The sequence below is a fragment of the Rhinopithecus bieti genome, unplaced genomic scaffold, assembly GCF_001698545.2.
Source record: "Rhinopithecus bieti isolate Rb0 unplaced genomic scaffold, ASM169854v2 scaffold_18053, whole genome shotgun sequence".
Classification (NCBI taxonomy): Eukaryota; Metazoa; Chordata; class Mammalia; order Primates; family Cercopithecidae; genus Rhinopithecus; species Rhinopithecus bieti.
The window spans coordinates 46714-59501 of NW_016809032.1; positions in this window are offsets into that span (position 1 = coordinate 46714).

Genomic DNA, 12788 nt, shown 5'->3' on the forward strand with positions numbered 1-12788 from the left:
TAACTAAGTTATGCATATGAAGTGCTTAGGACAATACAGTTGTGTTTATTTTATAATCAGAAAGTGCATGTTACTTTTTAAATATTATGAAAGGAGATGATTTTTACCTCAGATAATTACTGTCTGTAGTGCCTGGTATATCCTCAAGGCCTCAGTTCCAACAAAGAAGGTGCATAGGTTAACAGCTGCAATGGAGACAGGCAAGCAAGTAGGATCCAGTGGGTAAGCAGCCACAGCATTTATAAGAATGGTATCACTGCACCGTCTGCTTTGGGCCCAAGTTGTTTGCTCTTTGCTCTATTTGTCATTGTCAGCTGATCACAGAAGGCCTTGGAAGACCAAGTTTTGATCTAGGCCCGAGATCACAGGCTTCCAATCACAAAGCCATGGATTTTCAAAGCTTGCCCTAAATTGAGTTACATATGGAAGTGTAAGGACTGCTTTATGTTGTTTAGGTTTTTAAAGTTGTCTCTGAGCTGCCAAAAGCAATTCACACAGGAAAGTAGTAAAACATCAAAAAGTAAAGTAGCTTCATTTTAAAAAGTGTACTGCATACTCTTCTAATGTTCTTCAGCATATTCATTTGTTATGGAGAGATATAAGGCTAGATCAAACGTGTATATACAACATGTTTGGAATAAATGAAATTTCTACAATGTTGTTAACAATTTTGGTTGCTTGTCACCAAATCAACAATAGTGATTCAAGTATCCCTTCCCCTCTCATATTTTGAATAGCCAGGATTGGCTCAAAGGGTTAACTAAGCGTGAGAGCAAAACTGCATTCTCATTTGGATTTTGTGTGTGATGGATGTTGTGACGGCAAGACCCCCTGAGAACCTTCTAGATGGTGATTCAGGAGTTCCCAATTAACGTGGTCATGGAACCCATCCAGCCTTCTTCGTTTTCTTCCCTAGTTTGTCTTGCAGGAGTAGTGTTCTTTAGGACACCAATCCAGAAAATGCAAAGTCAAAAACCCTTTCTATGACACAGTTATGTCTCCAAAACTAACCCTGAAAATATCAGCCTGCTTGATAGAAAAAGACTTCTGATAATTTGATCTCAAATCCTTAATCTCCAAGTTTTCAAGGAAGAAATGTATTAATCTGAAGACTATTTTGTTTCAGTGGGTTGAGGATTTTTGTTTGTTTATTTTCCAGGTATCAGAAGCTCTGTCTATAGACTTCCCATGCAAACATTCAATTATTTTTATGAAATTCCATCAGGATGAGGAATTTTCAAAAACTTTCCACTCCAAAACAAGGGAGAGATATGACGTGACGTGCTGGGATCAATTATTAGAACACGATTTCTAAAAGGCAGAAGAATACCATCACCAGCACCATCACTTGCCAGGATGAGGACAGGCATTTAGAACGCCTGCTGCATTGGAGTAAGTTTAAAAAAACCTCAAGAGATTCTGATATAGTTTCCAATTATCAGGTAAGACTAGGTGAGAATGATCCTTCTCTTTGCTCCAGTTAACAAACCCTAATGGCTACTGACTCATTTCCCCATCTTCAACAAGTCAGTGACTGGAGCGCTTCAGCTGTGAAAGAATTTGTGTATACAAGTAGAAAGCTGACAAATATGAAGTATCTCTTTCCTGGGACAAAATGAATCTATTTTCAAGTAAATAGATAATGACCAATAGATAATTTTTTCTTTTAATTATAGAGTTGCGTCTGTATAAAATTTGCGGTGATTAGAATTCCAAAAGCATGAAAAACCTAAAACAACTGCACCGTAAGACAGCAGGAGAAATAACCACTCGCCTTTTTTCCCAAGGTGAGAAACAATTTATTTAAGGGAGTAAAAGTGTATGCTGATTTTGTTCATTTTTATCACCTATGTAATATACATGGTAGAAAGAAGTCTTTTTTTAATAAGTGAGCTAATAAACATTTTGCAGTTATTTATCAGGCTATTATAATGCAATCTCAGCTACGTATTTCAAATCCCATAACTTCTTTATTTCTTAATTTCAGAAGGTCAGCAACATAATGGGGCTGAGAATTTTCTTCTGCTACTAAATCCCCAGAGCTGAAGCCTTAAACTGATCACTTTTCTTTTACCTTTCTGCAAAGTTCAAATTACTAATCAACAGAAAAGAAAGTCCCAATTGTGTAATGTTTTTACATTAACTTCTTTGACTATGTACTGGGTTCAATAGTCTGAAAAAAGATTTCTGTTAATGCTACATTTTTCCTAGAAATTTACATCAGATGAAAGTCCCCAGGCGATATTTAAGATAATAAATGAGTGTCAGGGTGAGGGATTATCTAAATCTTTCCGTGGCCCCTCAATCAAAATGCAATTAATAATGAACTCTCTGCCTGAAAAAATATATACAGTCTGTCTCAGTAAATAAACACAATGAGAGCAAGAGTTTCTTAGATGAGGTGGTTTGTGTTATAACAATATTCACTGCAGGTAAGAACATAATAGTTTATATTTTTTATACTCCTATCATCTGGCACAAACTTCACTCTGTACTTTTTTTGTTCATTCATTAATTTATTAATTCAAAACCACAGAACAAAACATAAAGTGATTATTAGTGTTTCCATTTATTATCATTATTATTTTAGCTCATAAGTTTCTTAACTAGTCCCAGTTTCCATACCTGGTAAAGCCAGTATTTGAACCCACTAAACTGCATTGCTTCATGGAGCACATTTGTGAACATTACAATTTCACCTCCAGAACTAAGAGTTTGTTGACTTAAGAGCTAATGCCTTGTTATAAATCCCCTAATAAATTTAAGTTGCTATGTTTCTTTCAGTGTGCTTTTCCTCCTCTCAAATTTCGCTTTCATGAGATTTCCACTTTGTAGTAAGAAGCCTGAGCTAGAAAGTACTTCCTTGTAGTTACATTTCTGATAAGGACACAAATCCTAATTAAATGAAAAGTAATAATTTGCTTCAAGAGTAACTGTGGACAGCAAAGCAAATCAATAATTTGCTTACTTTTCTGCTTCACATGGACGTTGGTTGGGTCTGAGTTTCTAACAACATTCTAACAATTGTGTAGAGGCTGGCACACCCAATTTGGTTTGGAATGGCTATAATCTGTCTACCAAATAGATGACTACAAAACCCACCAAGGACATGATTAAAGCAGTAATTATTTATGGACAGTATGTTTCTGTTTGTTAACAGAGAACAGTAATAACAGGGAAAGTGGAAAATAGGAAGTTTCAGTTCAAATTATGTTTACATTCATAGGATGAGACATTAAATCCAGTGTCTCTTTTCAATTTAATTCGAATAAGTAATACATGCAGTATAGTTACCTTCTAAAAAAGAAACCACTTAACTCATTTCATTAGATTTTCTTATTTTACACAACACTGAAACTTGAAACAGTCTTAAAAATAATTGTGCAGGATTTACCAACCAAATGCTTATTACTGTTTCACTTTCCTATAAAGAAGTGTGTAAATATTGACATAAGATAAACTTAAATTCTTTGTCAGACAGTGTTTAATGTACCCTTTGTAAGTATCCACAGGATGAAGAGCACAAATAGGAGTGGTAATAATAACTATTAGTAATTGCCTGTTCAATATAAACCACCTACTCTTGTAGCAACAATCCCACACATGAATTACTCTTGGTATATACATTTTGCAGATGAGAAAAAATATGGCTTTGAGACATTAATTAACTTGCCCCAGATCACACTGCAAAGAAGTGACAGAGCCATGTTTCAAACCCAAATGTATCTGCCTCTCTTATGCTATACTGTCTCCAGAGCAATGTGGGCATCGTCTCTGTCCTAAGGAAGGTTCCATTCTCTACATAGCCCTGGCATCCACACACAAAACACTTAAGATCATTTGCCAAGGCAAAACGTATTTGTCAGCAAAGAGATAAAGTTAATTCAAATTAAAGCATTTGATCTCTAATTCAATGACCGCTTACTGAGTGCCTACAGCTAGCTTGGGTCATACACTGGGTGCCTGGGGTTGCCCAACCGGAAAGGTCATAAGCCTGTCCTGAAGGACCTTGGTAGTGAGTCACAGTGTATGTCACTGTCTCTCCTGGAATTTCAGAGGGGTAATATCTCTGTTCCTGATCCTCTCCTCTCCTCTCCTCTCCTCTCCGCTGGGAATCCAGCACCCAGCCCACCTCCCCTGAAAATGCTGTCCATGACTACCCAACTTATATTAATGCTCCCCTTTTCTCTAATTTTTGGTAATTTTTATATCATTTGGGATTGCCTCTGTGGTTTTGTTCTCTTCTTGGCCTGAACACCATTTCTGTCTGTGACAGTCAGCATCAACAGCTACCGCCTGAGATCACCAACAGGACCCACAGACTTGCTGGGCCAATCGTGACCTCTCTCCCACCCCCCATTCCAGGGCGTCAGCCTCTTGCTAAAGAGTGCGTCTGGTCTAGTCACCAATCTCAGCCTCACTGGTAACACAACCAAGAAATCAGGGGAGTTAATGCCCTCTGGAATAAATCTGAACCAATGAATACAGAAGACAGAAAGGATAAACAAGTCAATTCCTCATTCTTCTTTGGTCCCAAGGTTACTGGCTCCCTAAGGCCCCTTCAGAGTCACAGCATTGACTACACCGTGTCTCTCATGAAGCTCAGTAATGTACCACCTGCTTCTGTGCCTCCCTTTGCTTCCCTCCTCACTCTTACTGCTTGGGTATTGCACCACTCCCCAGTAAAGCAGCAGCAATTTTGCCTCAAATGCTGTTTTCTAGAAAATCTAGCTAATACCATCACACAATTCCCAGACCTTTCATTGTCACTTATCTCTGGATCAGCATCTCTTCTAAAAAAAAAAAAAAGTGTTCCCAGAGCATGAGTGCATCTAAAGCATAATTATTCAACATCCCTTTCTTGAGACTCTTGATGGGTACTCCCAACCTAAAGAAAAACTTTGGAGTAAAACTTTTATTCATGATTCCTTTAAGTAAACACTTCTACTGGCCATCGCATTTATAGATTCATTCCTATGTACAAGTATTATTGTTCCCAGCTTTCTCTTAAATTAGGCATCCTTAACCAGGTAGGCATTATGTTATTCAGCATGGTTCATGTAAATTAAGTTATCTGTTTGATAGATTGTGATTGATCTAATCATTGCAATGCACCCAGAGAAAACTAAGGCAAAGACAGCATCCTGTATATGCCTGGGTAAAGTTATCCTACATCCACCACAAGGATCCAGGAAAGTTGAGGCATCAAGAAACAGGAAGGGATACAGGAAGATGAGATGGGTGAATACAAGAGGCCATCACACATGCTTCACATTCTACCCAGGGACAAGACCTACATCTATAAAACAATAAGTCAGTTTCATTTCTTCTCTCCCTGTAACTAGTCTTTTGGTGTAAAAGGCTTCTGTAAACTATTTTTAATACAAGTTCATTACAAATTAAATAGAGATTTGTAAAAATGAATTGCTCTGTTGTGTATTCATTGCCATTTGGAATACTTGCCTGGTCAAGAGCTCCACCAGCTGAAATGAAAGGCAGAGCAAAGGACCAGAGAGCATTTCTAGAGAAGTGGGAGAGAGAACCTCCTGGAGGCACTGGTGCTGTGAACAGTCATTAAATACTTTTTTTGCTGTACAGCCCATAAATCATCATGTGAATAGAACCAAATGTTAAGCTCCATAAATAATAGCTGGGTTCTGACTAGGGGCCACAGTAGAAATCTGAGAACATGTAGATGAAATGACTAGTGAATGGAATGAATAGTGAATCACTTGGTATGACTTGCAAAGCACCCATGTGGGCATAACATTTTAAAAAGATAAATCAGAAATTACATCCAATTTAAGATTTCACAGCCACTCACTGTGAGCATTTAGTTAATCTTCACTCATTTGTAACTCTCATATTATTTCCAAACTAGTTGTGGTATCAGTTATACAAACTAAGAGAAAGCCTTAGTTTAGCAACCAACTTTTCTAAAATTAAAATTAAAAAAAAAAACAGACTAAACTGCATATTGCTTCCTCCTGGAACCGAGTTATTGACCTTTTTTCTCTTTTTTGTGTCACTTGCTGACTTCCTCATTCACCTCATTTTGAGCAGTCTATATGCTGTCATACTCAGTCTATTCATTTTTCTTGGCAAAAGAAGGCATTTAACCTCTTGGTCATGGAACAGTTTTCGAGCAATATAATACATACTCCCCTCCAAAATTTCCCCGTGACCTGTGCCTGGAAGCTGCCCTCCATTGGGTTTAAGGTGTACTTACGCGCATAACCTGGTTTGACACTTTTGACTGACTTGACAGCTCATGTGCCTGATTCATAGCCTTTCTGCCTTCTGGAATTTCCAGACAGAATTTTGCTGAGTGTCATGATTGGAAAGAGAGGGGGTGGTTTCGTTGAGCAGATGTAGAAAGCTGTTTCAGACAAAATCATAATACTTTCTGTTTGATTTCCTTCTAACTTTCCAAAATACTTTCCCATCCATCCTCTCATTTAATGTCTACTTTGATGTGGGAAAATTAAGGGAGGTCAGAGTAGAAAGAATAAGAGAAGATAAACTTAAGAGCCCCAGGAGAGGTTTACTTTACTATAGTATATGGGGGAAAAAAGTTAGAAAGCACAAGGGAACATAAGTAGATCTGTAGTGCTGGGAAACCCACTAGATGACCAGAAACAATTTAACTCATAGTTGGAGCATGGTGAGTAACAATTTGATTACACTGGAAAGTATAATCATTCTTCTTTTACATGACATGTTTCAACTGAAAACCTCAAAGTCTTTGTTCTATGGTATACAGACAGCACAGGCATTTGGAACATGGTCTCTGGTCCCAGACAAACCTGGGTTTGAATTCTGTCTGGCTCTGCCACTTACAAATTGTTTAACCTCAGAAAAGTTACATGTCTTTTAGACTCAGTTTTCCTCATCTCTAAAATGGGGATAATACTGTAATGGGATTAGGTTACCATGAGGATTGCATGCATGTAAAGTACTTAGTACAGTGCCTGGTATATATTAAGTGCTCGGTAAAAGGTGGCAATTGTTACACAGTAAATAAAATGTTTTGGTATTGTCACCTTTTCCAAAAGAGCCTAAGGAAACAATGACTGGCCATAGTCAAACAAAAATCTCATCATGGTCAGTAATTCTCTTTATTAAGTTTCATCAATTCTCTCTACATCATTGGCAACCATTCTTCTTCATGGAAATGAAAATAGTGATAAAGTTAAATTGATTAGATGATTATATGATGTCTATATAAGACCAACTTAGTATGCATGGATATGCTAACTCTACCATTGAAGAGAAAGAAGTTTATAGATACTATTGGCTCTTTTCATATCAAAAGTCCAAGATGAATCAGAGAAGGTCATTGAAATTTAGATTAGGGACTTTATCCTAGTAGAAACTTTCTGCTCCTTCCCCACTCCTCACATCACCCCTAAAATGTACTTTTAAGGAGGGGTGATGCTTAATGAGTGCTTGTATTTGCCAACTATTGTTCCCACATGTGCTTGAACAACTTGCAGAGGTGCCATCAAGCTCCAGCCACAGCCACATCACTCTATAGGCTCCCGCTCAGCCCATCACTTGGAAGTTCCTTTTAGCTAATGAGACGTAGTACCACTGAAACCCTTCACAGATTTTATTATAGGTATTCATCATGGTCACTCTGATAAAAACTTGGGACCTTCTTCTTTAAAGAGACTGTATTTTGGGGGCCAGACAGCACAGAACACAACTACATGTTTCTGTGTGTTCTAGCCTGGGGCTCCTTGGCAAAATTCTAAAGCTTTATTTCTCCTTAAACAACTTACTTACAAATAGAAACATTGCCCTGTACTTATCTCATTAAAAGAATCCAACCTCTGAAGAAATGTTATGTGTTTCCCCATCCTACAAAGACAGGCATGGTGCCTCAGTCTGGTTTATAATTAACATTGCCCAAGGACTAAATTGGTCTTTTATTTCCAGATAAAGAAGACTTACAAAATATTGTGTAAAATGAGACCAGGCTCAATGCTTACATTCCTGTCTCTGAAATTGAGTGCAATCAGATGAAGTGAGGTGCCAGATGTACGGTTAGGATGAAATTTTCAGTTACTAATTTTAAATGTGAGTAATTCTGTTCTGGAGGTGAGGAGGTGGGAGTTAAGTATGCTACGAACCAAATGTTTTAATGGCTTCTGTAACAAAATCTTTCTTATAAATCAACATTTGTAATAAATGGGCACAGTGTCAGGAATCAGATAATATTTTGGCTTATCATAGTGTACTTTTAAAAAAAACCTCCTATTATTCAGGTATTTTCCAATTATTACTTACATTCATTCTCCTCAGAGCCAGAAGTAGTGTGCCTTAAAAAAATTGTCATTAACTTCATTTCTATGTTAAATGGAACAGAGACAAGGAAGTTGACGTAACTTAAAAATGCCAGTGTTAGAAGCCAAACCAAGGATTTCTCTGCCCAGAGGAACATGCTGTCTAAATACAGGTGGCACCACCCTGAGAAGGGCCTAAGCTGCCTGTTCTACTGCATCAGTCCACAACCTTATCAACAAAACCCACCTCCCCACAAGGGATCTTAACCATGACACTCATGTCAGATCCCCTCTTTGGTGTCAGTTAGCACAGTGATCCTCAAATTTTAACATGTGTGCAAATCCTCAGAAGCTAGTTCAAAGATAGATTCTGATTCAGTACATCTGAGATGGAGCCTGGGACTCTGTTATTTCCAACAAGCACCCAGGTGATGCTGATGCTGCTGGTCTGAGAACCACACTTTGAGCACTCAAGACAGTGCTGGCACAGAGACAAGACTCCCTCTAACTTTGTCCACTTCTTGAGCCACATACCTCTGGATTTACATGAATCCTTCCCCTTGTATAACAAGTATATGATTGAGCCTTTACAGATTTTGCTCCAGTAATTTCAGTTTTCAAAAAGCACACTCAAAATAGCTCACTGTACCCACAAGCACTCTTCAGTCCCTTAACTTACTCCAAGGCTTGTGGAATCCATCACTGCTGTAGGGGGAAAACGCTTTTGAAATGGAATTGAATATTGGGTGCTGCCTAGCATATCAATGAATCCAGTATGGACTTTTTTCCCCTTTCCCTTTTTGTTATTCACCAACTTTTTTTGAGAGGCAAAAACAGACTAGAAATAAAATTTCCAGGTGCTCTTACTTCAGCCATTTGCTTCTTGCGTACACCTTAAAGCCCTGACTGCCTCTGAGCCTCAGTTTCTCCAAGTATAAAATAGAAGGATTTTCCACTCAGCTCTTTTAGAGTAGGATTTATAGTCTCTAGTGAAACCTGCTGTGGAAAGATGCTATAAAAAATGTAGAGTGTTCTTTTGATTATGGATCACATCTGCACCAACCAGAAACATTTTTTAAAACAGAAGAAGGACTTAGTGTTCTCCATTCTCCACATTTTTTTTTTCTCTAATGAGGTATGGAACTATGTGAACCATAATGACTATAGCTTAAAGTGTAGGTTCAGTTACTATGTAATCTCATAAATCTCTCTTAGCCATAAGTAACAGCTAACCTCTACTTCCTCTGATATTTTATTTACCCTGTAAATCAGTTCTATTCTTTCACTTCACACAAAGGAAGTTGGGAGCCCCAGCTCTCCCAGGAATGTAGAGGTAGGACAAGCCACTTGTGTGTGCCCCTGATCTAGGAGCCTTCCTGCAGGCGGGCCACCCCCTAGATGGAGGGCGTGGAGCCCCATCAATCACTAAGGACAGTTATGCCAGCAGGGTCCTGGGAGGTGAGGAAAATACAGGGCTAAAAATCGCAGCTGCCTGAACTTCTGTAGCTCAACCATCCAGAACAAAGAATGGAATCACAGAAGGGGAAACATTAGCCAAAAACACTTGTTTGGCATCAAAGAGTGTGTCTTACTCTATTTGTCTTTGCTTTTAATTAACTTCAATCACACAGTACGTGTGTAGACACAATGTGAGCAAACACACAGTGCAGCTTTGCTTCCTCACTGAAGATTTGTCCCAGGTGGGGTGAGGTGCAGTGCCTTCTTTCTTTTCGGAAGCAAGATGCCCAGCAGGTAGGACCAGTGACCTGTTTCATAGGACTGGTGAGGGGGTTTGATGCCCCCTCTTTTGTCTTCCTCCACCCTTGCCCTGCTCCAAGCATATGGTGTAGAAAGATAGGACATCAGTAGAATTCTAAGAAAAAAGACTTTATGTTAACCTATTTGTCAGGAACACACAGACAACTTTGATTTCAGTCTTTTAATGGAAGGCAAAATTTCCCCTAATCAGTTTAAAAGAATGTCTTTTGGGCACCAGTATAATGAAACACAGTACCCTTTAATTTCTTACAGGTCATTTGGTGTCCAATTTTACAGACTTCAAGGAAAGGTTTAATCACAGAACGAAGAGAAAGGCGTATAATAAAATGACGTACACTCCTCCCTGCTGTAGCTGTGGGGAGGTGAAGAAAGAAGATTTTTTAAAAAGCAGGAAAACAAATTACAGGAAAAAAGCACGGTGAGGATGAATAGTGCTGGAGACAAAAGGTGAATATGAGGTCAAAGACAAGATAGAATCAGTCTCAAAATCCACGTTACTGGAGTTTGGTTTTGAGTTAGAATCAGGATGAACTTGGTAGTTGGATACAAGAGCTCCAAATTAAATACCAACAAAAAAAAGGAGAAAAGTGGTCTTTTCTTAGATCACATTTTTTTAAGATGCTCTAAATTTTAAATCAACTTTGCCTGTAGTATCTAGGTCTACTGGATATTGTGTATGCGTGTGTGTGTGTGTGTCTGTGTGCGCGTGCGCATCATGATGGCTTAGAAGAGATAAAACTCTGATTTTCCCCATAAGTTCAAATCATTGACTCATGCTATTGCTACATGGATAATTTCCAAACCGAGCATTTTCTAAAGACAAAAACAAACCTATGTCTGCACTGGCAAAAAAGCATCCCAGATCACTTTCAGCTTAGTTGTCTCCTACCAAGATAAGAAAATTCTGCTCCGCTTGTCTATCCCACACTGAACCTCGATGATTCACCAGCTCACTCACAGCTGCCAGCTTCTCTATGTTTATATACTCTATGTTAAATAATAAGCTACAGCATTCTAAGCATGCTTTCAAAACTACTAGAATTTATCTTTACAACTGCCTAGAAATTGAAAAAAACTCATAGTTTTGCATTATTAAACTGAGATTTGAACCACGGTGCTAAATCTCTGTTAAAAATCACAGTTTGTGTTCACCTTATGATACCAACTTCCTTTGTCTACAGGCCAATTTAAAAAGGATTTTGTACTCTTCCCACTTTTCCTGTGTTTAAATGAGGTGCTTCTTTGCATAGTTTTTAAGCTTTGGAAACAACCCCGTTTCTTTAGGGCAACAGGGTAAAACTATAATAAGGAATGTCTCAACTGACAGCATTCATTCATTCATTCATTCATTCATTCAATACACTTTGGCTGAATGAGTGTGTAGGTGTTTGACACTGAAGGGAGATACAAAAATAGGTATTGCACTGTAACTATATTGGATGTCACCAGTGAAGGAAGCTGATGGAAGGATACATGGGACTCTGTACTACTTTTTGCAACTTCCTATGACAAGTCTATACTTATTTCAAAGTTAAAAGTTTAAAAAAAATAGGGCGAGCAACTCTCCAGGATTCTATCAGTTTTAGCATTGAAATTTCCACATCCTGGAAAAACCCTTTTTAGTACCTGGCAAACTGGGACAGTTGGTTACCACATAAAATGAATTAGACATTGTCTTTGTTTTCGATGATCTCATATCTAAAGATACCATAATAAAATTAATGGAGATAAAACACTAATCGGGCAAAACAATGGATGGTACATGTGTGACCATGCCCACATGTCTCATCTGTGGTAGATATTACTAAATGATCACAGCTTTTTTTCCTGAGCTCAGACATAGCCTCAGAATCCTTCTCAACCCCATGCTATTCCAGATAGCAACTATCAATGAACTGGAGTTGCATATAGAATTTGCTATCCCTGCATTCTCCTATCATACCAAATAATTTTTCAGGCATTTCTACTTTAATATACAAGCTTAAAAAGAATGCTTCAATTTCCAAGTTGTGCTCCAATTTGACTAGTAAAATAATTATTGAGAGTTGCTCTATATGGTTTTACATTTCTTCTGCAAGATCCTCTCAATGTTGTACAGAGTATCCAAAGATTTATTTGATCACATTTAAAATCACAATCCTTCCTGTAGACGGCTTTAAATTACAAGCTGTTTCTGTAAGATGTACACATACTGCAGTAAATTATTTTTTTCAATGAAAATGGTGCTAGAATTTCACACTATGTGGCTTGTAAAACAAATTTACAGAATATGTGCATCATCCTTTCAGAGTCTGCAGAATTTTTTAGAAAAAAAATACATATAGGCTCATGCACACTTTTTTTTTTTTTTTTTTTTTTTTGTACTTTCCATTTCTTCTACCTGTCTTTCAGGCAAATGAATGGGCAAATAACATCTACTCCAATTTTGTTAAGTACACTTGTACTTACTAAGAAGAGAAGGCTCTCATTCTAATATACGTATAGTGTTCCAGACTCAAATACAGCTCTGTGACATCTTTGAACACTTAATGCAGGAGAGCATTAAAAGGTTTTGGAGTCATATTGGGTTGTGCTCAAAGTCTGGCCCTGCAAATTTCTAGCTATATGACCTTAATCTCTCAGAGACCCAGTTTTTTCACCTAGAAAATCATTTAAGTAGTCTCATTGGGTTACTGTGGAATTCAATAAGAAAATGTGCATAAAGTACAATGCATAGTAAAT